Source organism: Podarcis melisellensis, assembly GCF_964234715.1.
Source record: "Podarcis melisellensis genome assembly, chromosome: 4".
Lineage (NCBI taxonomy): Eukaryota > Metazoa > Chordata > Lepidosauria > Squamata > Lacertidae > Podarcis > Podarcis melisellensis.
Genome location: NC_138531.1, coordinates 56,101,446 through 56,117,070, shown reverse-complemented (window position 1 = coordinate 56,117,070; position 15,625 = coordinate 56,101,446). Strand labels below are relative to the sequence as shown.

At 39.5% G+C, this 15,625-nt stretch overlaps 1 long non-coding RNA gene across 7 annotated transcripts in view; it reads right to left on the bottom strand.

The window, feature by feature from the left end:
- LOC309368212 overlaps positions 1–15,625 on the bottom strand; it is a 123,547-nt gene that overhangs the window by 46,741 nt on the left and 61,181 nt on the right. For 2 of the 7 annotated variants that reach the window (XR_014167596.1, XR_014167601.1), the window contains one exon: positions 5,742–5,877. The exons of 4 other annotated variants lie outside the window; for them this stretch is intronic. This is a non-coding gene — a long non-coding RNA (uncharacterized lncRNA). Of the gene's footprint in view, positions 1–5,741; positions 5,878–8,462; positions 8,566–15,625 lie in introns of those variants that run through there. One more of the 7 variants, XR_014167612.1, reaches the window with a different exon arrangement.

Sequence of the window (15,625 nt, the reverse complement as noted above, 5' to 3'; positions counted from 1 at the left end):
GTTGAATGACCTTGGGTGCAGGGCTAAACACACATTTGCAGTCTCCTTGTATTCCAGCTGCCCCTTTGGTGTAGAGCACATGACAAGGGCTAATGATTTTTAAGTAGCTGGGATGACAAAGTGAAGGGAAAAGAAAGTCTATTTTATTTTTAAAAAATGAATAATGGTGTCAAAACAGTAGCAGATTCGGAAAACATTGATTGTAGGAAAGCATAAAACAACAACAACAAAAGATGGAAGACGAAGAGTTTGGGAACGGTTTCTGCATCCCCCGGGAACAGAACAGCTTCAAAAATATTTGAAACTGAAAATTCAACTCTAATGTCTTCAACTCTGTGGGAAAAAAATGCAGACAGCAGTTTGTGTCAAAATGTAGCATTCATCGCTACTCTTCTGAGGCACTTTTTAAGGTTCCTTCACAACAGCGAAGTCATTAAAGGCTCAGCCATGTAGCTGTTTGTTGGAAGCATTCATTTCTTATTGCCATCGTAAATGTCTCCTCTGCCCACTTAACAGACAACACGGAGAGAAGGGTGTATTCTCAATTGTTTCATTACTCTTACTTCTTGCCTTACCCCTGTTTTCAGGGTATTTTGGAGCCAAACAGTCTAAAATATATATTTGATGTTTAGCCACTGGATATTTCAAATGCATATATTAGTGCAAGAAATGAGAACTTTTAAAGACTATTCAGTATAATTCATGTTCAGAGAATATCTTTCCTATGTTATCTACCACAGATGTTTCTATAATTGTGATACATCTGGCAAATTGAATGTTCAATTGGCCTCAAAATTTCTCATTTCTTACCTAGAGCTGAAGTGGCTTCAAATCTGCCTTATCTATTTAATAATGCTTGAGTCTCCTTCCAAAGCTATTTTTCCTAACATAAACCTTCAGTCTGGTTGGCTGTACACCTACCCATGTTCATATTTTAAGATGTTAAAGATTATACAGTTGGAATTTCACTGTTCCTGACTTATGAGAAAACAGAGTTCCACAAGATTGGCATCTTGAATTTATGTAACAAGTCAACGTTATCATAACAATTTAATGCATCATATATACTGCATCATAGCTACATGTGTGAAAGTCTGCCTGCTCACCATATTCCTCTTTCCTCCTCCTCGACCTAGCTGACATGGATTGGACAGCTGCCATCAGAGAGGTTATTAAATACTCTACTGAGGTTGGGAACCTTGTGACCTTCTTTTTCCAAGAGATCCTGTCTCATTAACAACTGCATTGATTTATGAGGTCCAAATATAGTTGTTACTGCATTTGGGAGGTCCTTTTCACAGTCAAATGTATATAATGGCTGGCCACACTGCAGTGTGCTTGACACTAAACAGACCAGCAGGTCTTAGTGGTTCATTATGCTCTGCACAGGGATCCCATCCTGTGTACAGACTCTGCTGCATAATTTTGAGTCAGCCTGTCAGAATTCAGCATATGAGAATTTCACCCCAAATCCAACAGTATGTTGCTTAATCTGTCTGCCTCTCAGACCGTCTATTTTATGAACAATTTAAGTGACAGATAAAGGACACATGCTAATGCTAGCTAATCATTATAAACATCAACCTCTTCTGGTAATGATGTTAAATGTTGGCGAGATTAAAAGATGCACATCTTAAAACCGATGACAACCAATCAATATATCTCAATGCAAGTCTATCTTCTTATTCTTTTTTTACCACACAGAAATTAAACCCATTCACTTTCAATAACTGAATAAACGCTAAGTGTCATAAGGATTAATTGAGATTTGAATAGACCTATATAAATACAGTTATCAATCCTGCTTGAGCCACTATCCCCAGTGGTGCTTAAAAGGATGACAAATGACAGTTTATCATGGTTTCTCAATGACATAGCCTGAAATTACTGGCCTTGGGATATTCATGATACATAACCTCAGTAGGCATACAGCACACAAAACGAGACACTCGATGTTTATGATTTTAAGAAATGTTATCAGCCTATGAATTACATCAAGGGATACCTGAAGGATGGGGTTTGATGTAGTGTAGACTGTTCTACCTGCCTTTAGATAGGGTTACACTCCATGTAAAGGAGAAGGTGAGCTGCCCAGAAATACTCCTAGATTCTTTATTGCTGTTGGAGTCCCAGGTGATAGCAAGGGTTCAACATTGTCATTGCATTCACTTACATGTATATTTTTCTTTTCTTTATCTACTATTACGGAAGTAGTGTAGGCAGTGGAACCAGTGTGCACAACTACAGTTCTGACACTGCAAATGGAATGTCAGAAAGGGCCTCAGAGTGGCAAGTGATCAGATGGTGTAGGACTCAGGAGACATTTGCAAAGATTTTATTCAAGTAGGTTCATCCACCTTTGGCCAAAAGATCCCACAGGGGCTAAATGAGTGAGATACTTTAAACTGCTGAATATTCAATTAATTTATTCTTTGCTCATGTAAGTCTGAAATAAATGAGTTGGTCCCTACCATCATCTATGTATCTCCCCACCTTCTCTGTTATCCATGTAATTTATACGAAAGGATGTCTGTGTGACTGAGGGACAAGAGAGCTGTGTAGCTGCCCACCACCTTTTTAGATACTTTCATTCTATAGATCTACATTCATTCAGGGGTGTTACAATATTGGAGCTCCAGAGTGTGTGAGTGCAGAGGTCTTCGCATGTAGGCTTCCCAAATAAAGATGTACACACATAGTTCATGAACATTTAAGGAACAGGACCAAGAAGCCACTCTAATACTCTGCAAACCAGGGTTCTTGCAGCATAATACTTCTTTTTTGCAGTAGTAGTAGTAAGGTTTCCTAACTTTCAGAATATTAGTGGCTGGAGTCTTCTCTATATAAGGCAAGAGAAATTAACATTTTTAAGGTCTTTCCCCACCATGCCAAAAAACCCAACTCTATGAAAAATAGTGGGGGATGATGACAAATGTAAACATGTTTTTAAGCTAGTACACTTTCTGATCACTGCTGGAACAGAAAACAGAGGACAATTGAAATTTGATGGGAGTAAATCTACCTTCCTTCATGGTCCTCAATTTATTATAGAACAACAAGCATTTCTTTAAACTGCATTTCTGTCTCACATATACACCAACAGCAGGAGAAAGGCACAAACATCCTTGAAGGGGCACATATGATAAGGGTCATAATGTGACTGGAACAACATAATGTATCAATGAAAGTGGCTTTTAGAGGTCCTTGCTCAATCATTCTTTCTCAGGGATTGAATCTCTGAGATGGGAAAATCCATGAGACTTCACTCTATGTATTTACTGGTCTTTGTGTTATTGAGACCTCATCCATCATTGTTATACTGTTCCCCAAAGTCATATTTTCAATGAAGTGACAGGCAGATAGAATTAATATTCTGATATGATGCAGGCTTTGGGAGCCTGTTTCATTAGTATGGATTTATTTATTTAACAAAATCTGAATACTGCTTAACTGTAAATAAAACCTTTAAGCGGTTTAAGTGCCAAGTCTCACAAGGTACACCTACTGCAATATCAACAGTGACCTCAATTCTCCTTGTGACCTCAGTTCTCATTATGTAACCAAAATAACAACACCCACAAGAAGAGGTGGTAGCAGAAAAATGAGGAGAACTTTGAGGTGGGCAGGGGGAAGGAAATAAAAGGAAGAAGCCTAAGAGAGTGCCCTATCCCTATTCAGTTTCTCTAAATTACTATATCTGTGAAGGGGCCCTCTTCACACCTGACAGCTACAGTCCTTCCTGTAACACACTTTTTGAATTAATTATACTTACATAGGGCACTATCAGTCTAAACATTTTCACTAGGACATGTAGTTGTAATTGTGCAGTAGAACTTCACTGCCCTCTCAGCTCCATGTGTATCACCTGGGCAGCTCATAAATCTGCTCCAAAGGGTTGGGGAGACCCCTGAAACAGATTTAGGGGTCACACAGGGGCTCATGGATAGCAGAGATGGAATTCTCTTGGGCAACTAAAACTTCCTTTGCTGGAGGAACTGTTTAGTTGGATAATAAAATGATACCAAGTTGATATCAATATCAACATTTGAATGACACATGAACACTACTGGCTTGCATAAGGGGTGGGGAAACTTTTTTGTACCATATGCTAGATCCTTATCAGGATCAGCCTCATGGGCCAAATTTGACTAGGAAGAGCTATCCACCTGTTAGTCACATGGCATCATTATGACACTCTCTGCCAAACCTCTTTCTGAGGCCCCTCTACCCCACTTTTAATGCCACTTTAGCTTCAAAGAGCAAAGGGCTTTAACCTCTGCCTCTCAGTTGATAAGTGAAGATTAGCTTCTTCTGCCATGGCTATGCAATCCTTTCTGCTGCTCAGAACAGGGTGCACAGCCCATGCAGGATTAAATTCTGTCCTCCCACCCATCAGGTGATGTCACCAGTGATGTCAGTTGATGGGCAGGTGGGTATGGTTTGGAGAAAATGGCCTCATGGGCCAAACTGAACTCTCTGGTGGGTCATGATTGGCCCATGAGCCAGATTTTTCCCACTTTTGGGTTTATACTGAGTTGCTGTAAAATTTCACTCCATCAATTTTAATGTGCATATGGTTTGTTACACAGAACCAAGGAGTTCAACAACCAAAGAGCCGAAGCAAGTTTCTAAGATAACCCCACTCCTGGGGGGGGGGGAAACCCCATCAAACATCAGCTTTTCAAATTTCAAACGCCCATGCCAGAAATAATATTAGAAAAACTCAGAGATTTCTTAATACTCTTTCTGGCATTGGTGTTGTAGTTTCGGATTAGTAACAGAAGCTTAATTACTTATGCTTCAGGTGCCCCACAGGATGGCCCATTAGTAGCTAAAAGGCTTTCTGCATGTTGCCAAATCATGTGTAGCATGGGAGGACTTGGGAAGTCTCTGGCAATACATTGGCATAGCAGGTGTCCCTTCTGGTCTCCAGATGGAGGCATTGTTTTTGCTTGCAAAAAAAGAGGACATAAAAGGACCCATGGAAGGAGAGAATGGGAAGTCACGAAATTTTATTTATTTATTTTGTTTTCTATTCTTTTATGATTTCAAAATTTTATCCGATATTATTTCAGAGATTGTTTTTCCTATTATTTTTGTATTATTTCTGTTTATGCTCTGCCGATATTGAAATGTATCAGAAATGCAAATCATAATTTTTAAAAAATAGCTTTCATTTGGCATAACTGTAAGACTATGAAGCACTTCATTTACAATAGGAGGATAGGAAAAACAGTGGATAAATGCTTCTCTCAAAACAGAGTTGCAGCCAGCCCTGAGTGGTGAGCTGTGTGCATTTCCCCCATTTAATCCAATGGAAGACTGGTGCAGTGATAATACATCTGCAGAGCAAATCAAGTGAAAAGTATGTGGGTTGTTGTTTTTTAAATCTACATAACATTTGCAAGAACAGCAGTACTGGAATGTTTGTGTTGTGTAGGTGATAGATAGATAGATAATAGATAGATATAGAGATACACATACATACAAACACATTATAGGCGATATATAGATATGTCAATATATTGACGTATATTGAAAGAAAGGAAGCAAAGGAAAGAGCACAACAGGTCCATTCAACTTTCTCTTAAAATGAGTTTAAAAGTAGCTGATGCTAATATAGGAAAAAGATAGAGTTATTAACATTGCAAATTGATGCTAATATTGGAGAAATATATAGTTCTAGACATTGCTAGATGCAGATCAACAGATATTACTTATGTAAAATATTGTTACCTTACCTGCTAACTGTTCTTGAGGTAATTTACAATAAATATGGTGAAATAGATAATCAGAATGTTGGTCTCTCACTAAGTGGGGGCTTCCTCAGCCAGGCTCTTAATGATGTGCTTTCTGGCTTGTTTTGCTAAGAAGGAACTAGGGGAGAAAATGTGTTTATAATTGTTTCTTCAGTGATCAGATGTTCCAGCTGTCTCTTTTGTTGAATCACTGGAATACATAAATCCTTGAGGAACTAGAAATGCCTAGAAATGAGGAACACTAGAAATGTCTGGCAAACAAGCCAGTTGTTGGAATCCCGTAGAGGGCTTTCAAAACAGCCAGATGTTGGAATCCCTCAGAGGGCAAGTCTTCCTCATTTGGTCTCCTGGCTCCTGACTACAGACACAAATAGCAGCCATTGTGGGAGGCTGTTTAGAAGTCCACCTCCATCCTGTAAAAAAAATATGGTGCAAGTGCTGATCAGATCCTTTACAAAGAATACACATTATAGTTCCTAACACATGCAAGGAGAGTTCAGCCTCTCTCTTTACCCCCAATTCAAACTGCCAGCAGTTATCTCTATAATATAATCTTCCAGACTTACAGCACTGCAGAAACAATGCATATAATAGAGGAATAGTTATATATAAAAAAATCAAAATCAGCTACAACCACCTTTAAATATAATAAAGGGAAACAGTTATCTTTCCAGGGGAAAATAGCAAAGAAGAATGCAGTCTCAAAGGAGCTTCAAACAACATTATTAAAACCTCTCCTCTCTGGAGATCTGTGAAATGTAGTAATTGTCACATGCAAACCACACAAAAGTAGGGATAATGGGAGATAACTATTTCATATAGGCATACAGTATTTCAGAGGGGGGAAGGTAAATCTATAAATACACTCCAGTGCCTTACTGGATTGCATTCACAAACACAGAGTATAACTGTTTCAGCCATTGCAAATATTTGATTTAAGAAACCAGAAAAAGAGACAGGAGCACCAAGAAATAGATGTATTTCAAATAAATACTTCAAATATTAAACTCGCTCATAGAGTGCAACTTCTTCACCTTTAGCTTAGTCATTTTCTGCTTACCTTTATTTCTCCAGATAAATGGTTTTGGGCTGACTCATAAGGTAAAAGGTATGTCCATTTTGCTTGGTAAGCACTTGGGACATTATCAGTGGCTACTAGTCACAAGAGCTATGCTTTGAAATGCCAGTTGCTGGAAACCACAGGAGGGGAGAGTATGTTTGTACCCAGCTCCTGCTTGCTGCCTTTTCATAGGCATCTGGTTGGCCATGGTGAGATCATGATCCATCATCAGGCCCTTCTTATATTCTTTGGTTTCCTTTTAGGAAACACATCCTAAACCAAATGAGCCATAATGGAAGAAACATATTCACATTATGTTTGAAACAGATGAACTAAAAACTCAATCTTTCCCATGCAGAAGCATGTGCCATGATAAAAATATATAAAGTCATGGGTTTTAGAAGAAAAATGTCAATGCCATACACAACCTGATACATCACCTATATGTTTTTCCTCACTTAAAAAAAAAATACTGTTGAACCTTCCACATATCTCAGATTTCTGCATTTTTTAAAAATGTGCAGCTTTGGAATTTTCAATCCATGAATATTTGCAGGAGGGAAATTCTTTACATTCACAAAATATGAGAACTAGGACATACTTGATGACATGATAGGTATAGATTTACAAACACACAAAAATCTGAAACAACCCATTGAAATCATGCTTAGGATTTTTAGCAATGGCAAACTAGATGTTCCTAGACGCCACCATGGATGGAGAAGCAAGTTCAGGTTCATGTCTCCTCCATGATTCTATAATTCTGCAACTCTCTGAATTCCATGCATAAATAAGTAAGCACAAGCAATTTCCACAATATAGATAATGGAATATGTTTTGCAAGTGTGATGTATTGTAACACTGAAAATTTGGGAATGCATACAGTTCATGATCATCTCAGAATCAAAGTTAATTTGATTGTGAGTGATGTCAAGGTTAGTAGCCCAGAGTCTCCATTAATTTAGTTCAGGGGAAAAAACATCATCAGTAAATTAGTGTAAATTGTTAAAGTAACTGTATTAGTGGATTCCAGGCTTACCTGTCACATTTAATCAGTTAACTGCATGTGTGCTATCGTGCACGTAAAGAATTTCAGAAAGCTATCTCTGTACATGTATATGTTCAGAAATCATTACAATTAGAAATATAATTTACTTGGACTTAGTTCAGATAGATTTTAGTTTTTGCCCCCCTCTGAGATCCATCGATGGAAGAGCAGTGAATTAGGAGCTGACTGTTCAAATCAGCGGTAATGCATGAACACTTACTCGTTTCATCAGTAATGAAATGTCAGTCCCCTGTGCTGTTGATTCTAGGCAAGCTGTTTCAAGAATACATAATGGGGGACAGTCTTGTTTTACCCTAAGCATGTGCTGTTCAACTGTAATGAAGATCAGAGAATCAGAACCAGGCAGATCTTATTTACAGAACATCCTTTGAAAGCTTCAGGTGTAACTTCATCCAGGAAAACCACTTTTTGTTGACTAGAAACACAGCAGGTAAGCTTTTAATGACTGTTTGGCCACTGAGTTGGGTTTCTTTGGGGTAAGCCAGAAGTGACAACTAGGTTGCTCAATAAAATAAGTGGCAAACATCAAAATAATTGCTATGACTCAGACTCACTTGTACAGTGTTCTAATAATCCCCCATATTGATTTTATTTGATGTTTTCTTGTTTAAAACACTTTGATGCATTTTTTTCTCCAGATCTTGTTTCACATAAGCTTTTTCATACATCGTACTTTGCTGCCAAATGTAACAATAACAATAATAATGAACCTCTTTGGAAAACGATAAGTTTTCTTTATACTTCTAATTATGAAACTTACTAAAATTTTGAAGAATGTTTTCTTGCTTTCTTCTTCCTATCTCTGCCTGCTACATTTCCTTACAATAAGCTATCTAACTTAAGAACATAAGTCCTGAAACATCAGGACAAAGGCCTGTCTAGTTAAGCATCCTGTTTACACAACCAGATGCTTATGAGAAGCTCACAGACAAAACACGGATGCAGTAGTACTCTTCTGCTCCATGTTCCTCAGTGGCTAATATCCAGAGGCATGGGGATCCCAATCATGGATATCATAAGCAGTATACTAGTAGCCATAAGCTACACATCCAGTGATTAGTAAACTTTGCTTCCTGAAGCCCATAAAAGAGGGTTTTGGCAGAGCTCCATCCCTCATATTACTGGAATAATAATGCCTGCCAGGTTGGAAAGGAGTGCTCACCAGTAGTGGGATGTGTAGTGGGGCAACTATAGAACCACCTTCCTGACATTGCTGTCACTGATGATTAGCTGGGCAGGACTGTAGCAGGGTGGCAGTGAGGCAAGGGCAACAACGGTGTGTTGGTGGAGGTAACAGATTGGTGACAGCAGACCTGTTGGTAAAACTCCAGAGCCCTGACCTCACCACTGCCCTACTCCAGCGTTGTCAGTGTCAAAAGGTTGCCTCTACAGCTCTACCCCACCCCACAAGCTGCTATTGCAGTTCATGTTCAAATCAAAGATGAAAAATGGGTGCTTATGCACACCATCCCTTGACTGAGGTCCACTACCCAGAATGGTTTTCTACACAAAGTAAATCCATTGGTTCTGAACCCATGTTACTCATGCCAGAAGAAACAATAAATGTGTTCGTAGAGAAAGTGGTTGCCATTCAAGAAACCATTACTTAAAGTACATCTATTGAATGAATGGCCACAACTAATAGGTCCAAAAAATTCAATAGGTCTGCTCTGAGTAAACATTAGTTGACTACCACTGAGTACCTGGACATACATTTTAATGTTAACTATGGAATAGATGTTAAAGATGTAAGTTTAATAAGCATAAAGTGCAATGTTTACGTGCACTGAAGTAAAAGAAAACCAACTCATGCAAAGTTTGCATTTGCAAAGAGAAATTTGCATTATACACAGGAGGTTTCATTAAATACTGCAGAAAAGGTTGGATGTTTCAATTTTAGTCTTTAGGTTAATGGATGTCTTATCCTGAAAACCTGCAGATCTTTCTCAGCAGGAATGTGTAACCTGAGAACACAGCTTTTCTGTCAGTGATGGAGCCAGTAGCAGTAGAGGCTAAGCTCCATGATGAAGAACAAGCAAGTTGCTTAGGATCCTTCTCTGAGACAGAAAAGTTACTGAACTGTTTTAATGACAAAAAGAAGACAGGGCCACATTGCTAGTTTGTAAAAGAGTGATGTGTTACAAAATAAATGTAGGCAAAAATGCAAAGTATCTGTTTTATGACTGTTTCCAGTGCAACATTGAAACTTAATTTTGTGGTGGAGAGCAAACTAGGGCTGCCATACGTCTGGATTTCCCCAGACATTACTGGGTTTTCAAAGGTGGAATTGACATCCAGAGGGTATTTCTGAAAGGCACCACTTTGTCCTCAATCTTAGGCAAGTCAATTGAAAAATTGTTTTTGGAAGGGGGGGGGGGAGCTCAACTTTCCCCTGGTTTTTACTTTTTGAATTATGGCAACTCTACATAAGTTCCAGATTAGGGATTCCAACTGCAGAATCTATAACAATAGATATGCAAGGTGTTTCTATATTAGTTGTTTAAATGAGGAATTCCCACTCATTGTCTCATAAAAATGAGCAGCAATTGACATGAGAGAAGATATGTGCATGAGCCTGCTGAAATGTGGAGATATGCTGCTTACAGGGGGAGAACAATGTGTCTGGAAGTACCCTAAGAAAAAAATACTGTGTGCTACAGAAACTACTAATACAATTTTGATATGCAGGTGTTATAGAAGCTACTGGAACTATTCCAAATTAAATGGCTTGCAGGGATAGCTGACACAATTAAACACATTGGCTAGGATCCAAAGAACCATAGAACCATCAGGTTTCATGCAACAAAGGGCTTTGGGACTCATGTTTCTTAAACAGAAACCTCACATGGCACATGGCATTTTCAGGCTGATGGGGCAAAGATAATTGATTGTGATCGCTTCTTTTCCATTTTGAGCAACCAAGAACAAACGATTGTGAATTTTGTTAATGAGTTTCTCTTTTTCATTTCAATATGAATAAATGATAGTCTGATGACCTTCATATTAGTTCCTCGTGTTTAGAAGAAAGCATAATACCCATGATGAATCTAGTGCTGAAAATTTCTTTTTTTACGAAACAAATGATTGGAAATGAATGTTGAGAATGTTGGCCATAGAAAGGAAATAGCTGCCTATGCATAAATCTTACTGGGAAGCTTCAGACAAAGCACTACCTTGACCCAAAACTACTGCAAAGGATGAGGATGAGGATGAACAAGATTTTAAAAATAGGGCATTCTGCACGCCAGACAGTGAAAAAGACATTGCAAGCAATATTTGTTGTTACAATTATAATTTAAAATAATATACTATTTTAAAAAAACCTTACTTGTGCTCTGAAAACTATCATTTGAAGGATGTTTGAGAGTAATGACCAAAGAAAGGTATGGGATATGTGAGGGCTATGTATCAGATTCAGCTGAGGCCTGCGCCAAATTGGAACCTATTCAAATTGGACTTAGGTATGGGATGAGTTGGGTACAGTCACAGACTGCTGAAAGTTGAGTTGGATAGTCCAGAGTGATCCAAGGAGAAGCAAGCAATGTGTAAAATATGCACAAAAAGGTCAAGACCTACCTGACCTGAGGTTGCATCTTCTCAGGAGAAGCTAGGCCCAGGAAGGCTTCCTTCCTGACTCCCTGCCATGCAGGAACAATGCTGCCAGTCAACAGCTCCTGAGCAGAGGAATCATTCCTATGGAGTGCAGGTGCTGTTTCCCACCATGCAGGATTGGATCTTCCTGCTTTCCAGCTGGTAGGAGGAGAGTCTAATCTGCTCACTGCTCCTTTGTGTGTGGTTTGTAGACAGACAAGAGGTTGCAAAGGAGCAGTACCATCAGGGCTGACTTACCCATAGGTGCTAGGGGTGCAGGGCACCCGGGCGCCGGGCTCTCAGGGACACTAGGCTGAGAGTTCAGGGCCCAAGAGTTGAGTCCGAGGAAGAGCCCTCCCATCGGTCGGAGTGCCGCGGCAGGCTCTTCTGCTGCGGGCGGCTCTGTGCCGCGATTTCGTGAGCGACTGAGCCAGCGAGATGCTGAGGTGGCCGTCTGGCTGGTCCTCCTGTGTGCCTGGGACTGGGCAACCTGGGGAGAGGGGCACCGGGCGGATCTTTGCACCCCGGTGCCACATATGCTTAAGACAGCCCTGAGTACCATGCACAATCATACCATCCAGCTTAATAGGGTCCAATTATGTAGGATGCCAGTTACTGCTCCTGGTTTAAAATGTTGTGGAACAACAGGGGAATGGTAAATATACAACTCCAATGGAAGGACCTCAAAATGCAGGCCTAGAAGGATTCATAACTAGTCACATTGTCTAAATGTTTCCCTGGCTAGAGGTAAATTTCTGCCAATTATATATTAGATCTTCCCCCCCCCAAAAGGGTGTTAAGGCAGCTGAAAGGTGGGCAACACATCTGCCCAGAGGTAGGAAGATAAAAGCTCAGGCTCCTCACTACTTTCCCAGGAAAGTAAGGAAAATGATCTCACCGTAGATCACCTTTCATTTGCCATCACTAAAAACCCTTCCTCACTTATGCACCACTATTAGAGAGGAAAGTATATGGAAGTAGTTAGCTTCAAATGTTAATTAACTATTTTGAGCTTCACTGCACCTGTCACAAATACACCATTCATTGCATTTAAAGCCATGACTCTTTGGATAGAGGTTTCTGATGCTTCAGGTTTGAAACTGAGAGAGAGAAAGAGAGAACCTTGCAGGCATGATACGCTCCACTCCTGCTTCTGGCTGCTTCTGGTTAAGAGCTCTTCCACACATTTGCATCCACCCAGTGGCAAAGAGTTCCTCAATATGAGTCAGAAAAAAGGTGTAACTTAAGAATCTATGTTCTGGGAATTTGTATGGCACATGTCATACTCCTAGCCCTCCCATTTTCCTTCTCCTAGCATCAGGCATGTTAAATTCTTCAGCTTAGAATAGGTGTGCTAGAACTAGAATCAAATGCATCTGCCATTTTATATATACCTGTGCATAGTAAAAACGTTGCATTGTGTAATTTATATGTTTTTATTTTTAATTTCAACAAATCAAATCTTGGTTTGTGTTATTTTGCTTGGGTCACTCGGGCACACTTAGAAAAGTGTCTGTTGCATCTGGGGCAAAGATCCTGTCCCTCTTTAGGAGGTGGGTGGTGGGTGTCCCGTGAGCAATAGACATACACAATATCCATCCAGACCCTTGTAACAACTGGAAGCTACCTCAGAGAAGGAGAGAGGGCTTCACATGTTTCTGCAGCACTCCCCAGACTAAATATGAATTCTTTGCTTGGATATCCAAATTGTTTAAATGATAAGACAAAGCAATTGAAAGAGAAGTAAGATGTTTATTCATTTTTCAGAAGTTTATTGTTTAATTTCCACATAACCTTTCCATGCCTGCTCTCCTGGAGAAACTGTTTCCATGCTATTAAAATTTCCTTGGAATCCAGAAGTTTTATCTTCAGTAAACACGATGGCAAACACTCTTTATGGAGAATGTGGAGAATATGCATTGTCAACAGTTGCTTTGTGAAGCAATAACATATTCAGATCATCCTTCTCCTTGACTGCAAAAAAACATAGAATTTATGTTATTGGGCAGAGGCAGGCATATAATGAGGCAGGCACAATTTAAGCTGCCTTTTAAATTAATTATATATCTGTCTCTGTGCCTTGGTTGAAGCGCACCTTTATAGCATTGCGTGCTTTGCCCGATATAGCCACAAATCTCTTAAGTACATTTTCATAAAAGCTTGTGTGTTTTGTTTTTGCAGTTCATTTTTAATGGCAGCATGTTATTTGGGCAATCAGTCTGAGAAAAAGACTGATTTCCCATTACGTGGAATGGTACAAACAGACCTCTCTGCCTTTGCTTCACTCTATTAGATGCAACCTTTATTATTTACTTACGCAGAGCACTGGAGGTGAAATGGCTTTAATTGCTATTTGTCCTTTCTGTGTCCTGAGTTATTTTTAAGCCCCTATTACATTTTGTGGTTGTTTTTATTCAAATTTAATACCAGGCAGAGCAGCAGAAGCAAAGTTGTTCGCCTTTTTAAAAAAATTAATCAAGCTAACATTTAAAAAATGTAAACGTAACCCATGAACAACAAGAAAAAAAATGGATAGAATTAACAATACTAAATGGGCTCTCTTCAGGCATTATGGTCCACATTATTACAATTGCATAGACTGGGAAGGTGGGGCTGCACCCAATGGGACCTCCATCACACTCCCACCAGTATAGTCCCACCACCATCTATCTCATAGGCTGAAGGTCTGAAGAGGGGACCCTATTGTAGGTGTGTAGGCTCCCCTTGTCATTTGGGGCACTGCTACGGGGTCTAAGTCTATGCACATATAGCAGATTCCCTGCTTCAATCCTTCAATACCCAGGGGTTCTGGGTCTTCAGGAGTGTGATGGAGAGGGGAGAGCCCAGTGAGTGTCTACTCATAACTGTAATTGTATGAGATTTTGAATGGCCAAATTCTCAAGGGTGGAAAATTGCCAGCTCAAAATTAGAGTCAAGTCAAATTCTCCCAGAAGAGCCTCGTCTGACAAATTTTTGCTTCTACTCTCCCATTCAAATTCCTTATGAAATGTTGGAGAATTTCAGCTCTTCAAAATATGGTGTGGAATGCCTCCCATATGTCACCCACAGACAGAGTGGATAATTTTGAGAGGCTATTTTTGTTCAGCCTTGTGCAACATGTACAACCCTCAATCCCTAGGAGAGGCCATTTAATGACTTTTTCTCATCCTCAAAACAGCTATCAGGCAGTATGAACTTTGCAGTTTCCAGCAGAACTGTGCATTTGGCAGAATTCTGCAGCAACCCTGGATCCATCTGGAAAGTTGGTGCTTCACTGAGGACATAAGACCAGAAATTTCCACCTTCTCCTCTAGAGCATAAATCATCCTTAAGAGCCCAGTAAATGTGTTTTGTTTTGCTTTTGCTTTTTTAAAGCATGCTATGGGAGGACATAAAGAAGAAATATACTGGGGTAATTATTATTTTTCCTCAGCAAGATTTGAAATGGATGCAAAACAGATAGTAAAAGTGAATTGGACACAGTTACGTTTCAGATTGCAATGGAAGCCTTTCATGTGAGTCTTATGGGTACTTATGTGGACTGATGCATTTGCACCATAATGTTCTATCTGGCTCACACTGGGATGAATGCTGTGCTAATACTCTCTAGCAGAATCATATGCTAGGTTCTACAATGTATTTAAAGGAACAGCAGAGCTGGAACATTAAAGCCAAATCTGAGAAACAAAAGGGATGGGGTTGATTATTTTCCTTATTAAACCATCCATTGTGTCTAGGCAGGGGATATCACTTGTGAACAGCACTCTCATTAAGACCCCTTCCCCTCCATCTCCCCTCATTTATAGCCTTCATTGAGCCTAATATGTTACAGGCCATTCCGTTTGTTTGGTTTGTTTCTTTACCATTGTATTCAAGGAACAAAATGTTTAATAATGAAAAGCTTAGGATACACTTCACTTCCAAACCTCAAGGAGAGGGAGCATAAAAAAAACCATTCAAAACAGAAGCTGTGAAGTTAAGCTGAATGCCTTTTATAATTAGTTTATTTTGTGTTTTTGCAATTTCTGATAGTGTGGTATAGTGGGTATGGTGTTAGATGGGATATCAGCATTCAAATACTCTGTCAGTCATGAAAATCACTGGATGACCTTGGGGCAGTAACAGTGTCTCAGCCTAACCCACCTC